Source organism: Echinops telfairi, unplaced genomic scaffold, assembly GCF_000313985.2.
Source record: "Echinops telfairi isolate 266 unplaced genomic scaffold, ASM31398v2 ScPeMD7_7406;HRSCAF=8444, whole genome shotgun sequence".
Classification (NCBI taxonomy): Eukaryota; Metazoa; Chordata; class Mammalia; order Afrosoricida; family Tenrecidae; genus Echinops; species Echinops telfairi.
Genome location: NW_022111306.1, coordinates 1,358,132 through 1,359,732, shown reverse-complemented (window position 1 = coordinate 1,359,732; position 1,601 = coordinate 1,358,132). Strand labels below are relative to the sequence as shown.

General features: G+C 39.5%; 1 protein-coding gene across 1 annotated transcript in view; it reads right to left on the bottom strand.

Moving 5' to 3' along the window:
• Nucleotides 1-1,601, bottom strand: part of LOC101648636 (THO complex subunit 1-like) — a 198,252-nt gene that overhangs the window by 148,541 nt on the left and 48,110 nt on the right. The window lies entirely within an intron of this gene.

Sequence of the window (1,601 nt, the reverse complement as noted above, 5' to 3'; positions counted from 1 at the left end):
ATACTATCCATAAGGTTTTCAGTGGTAGTCCTGTGAAGTGGACAGCCTATTCGTTCTTTACAGTCTGTCTTAGTGTGGAAGCACCGCTGAAACCTGTTCACTTTGGGTAACCCAGCTGGTATTTGACATAGCTTCTGGCAACATAGCAACACACACATCAACACAGGATGACAAACTAACAGACAAGTGAGCAGAGTGCATTCGAAATTGAATTACTATCTCTCCCTTACCCAGCCCAGGGAGGGTCATTCCCAATCATGATCTCATTACCATTTCTATGTCTTCCAGCAACTATGATGTATTGATCTGCAGTCAATGGTGCTTTTGTGACCATTTCTTTTGGACTCTCCTGTCCTATTTCAGTGGCTTATTCTCTGTAATCTTTGGACACGATTATGTCCTTGTGCCATGGTCTCCCTCATCCAGATGAATTATCTTTTTCTTGGTCTCATTTAAGATGTAATAAATGAATTATGTTCAGGTTTTGGATTCCCTTTTGTCACCAACAACAGGACTAATTCCTAAAAAAGATCATCATGCTTAGGAGATCAACAAAATGGATGAGCACATGACTGCAACAGTGTATTCAAACACAGCAACAATTGTGATGGGGGCTAGGATTGGGCAATGTGTCACTCTGACATACATAGGATTTCATGAGTTCAAATTGACTCAAGGGCATCTGGCAACAATAGGTAGAGCTTTTCATTTTGTTCAGTCTCAGATGACTACGGTCCCAGCCAGCATCTTTACTATAGCCTCAAGAGAACCAAAGCTAGACCACCTAGATCAGGCTCTTCCAAATTTCTGACTCTCTAAGATTACACGAGGCAGTGATTTTTATTTCATAAAACTAACATTCAGAGAACTTTTGCTTATAGCAATAAATAATAGACTTTTATGGAGCCATTGTATGCAAAGCAGGGAAAGTTGACATTTAAGTTTCAAAGAGGCTGATATATTTGAGAGATAGATTGTTCCTTAAAAATATAGGTGTTGCTGCTTGATAATTCACCTAAGAAAATAGTTTATTTATCAAGTGGGTCTCACTCTTCCATATTAGATGTCAGCCGGAAACTTTCTGGCTCTTCCTGGTATTCAAAATATCAACAACAAAAAATGAATTCACAGTCACTGAGTCAGTTCCATAAGGAACCTATGGAATAGAGGGTTATTTTTGAGCTCCTAACTGCTGGTCAGCAGTTCAAAACCAGCAGCCTCTTGGAGGGAGAAAAATGAACATTTCTACTCCTGTGAAGATTTGCAATCTTGGAAACCCACAGAAGCACTTCTGCTCTGTCCTATGAGTCTTCCGGGAATAGATATCATAAAATGCCCATTCTTCTTTAGCTGATATTCTAGATAACATTTTCTGTAAAAGTTACCTTTTTTACAGTAGTACATTCTGCCAAAACTTCAAGAAAATCTTAAAGTATCCTTCAAAATGTTCACTTAGCTTTGTTGGTGATTTTGTAATCTTGACTTTAACACCCCTCAGATTTGTCCCTCAGAAATGAATGCTGGCGACAGAGGAAACAGTACTGCTGACCCTTAGGTTTCTCTACTGATACTTCCAGCCAGGGCCGGAATTCGGTGTCCTT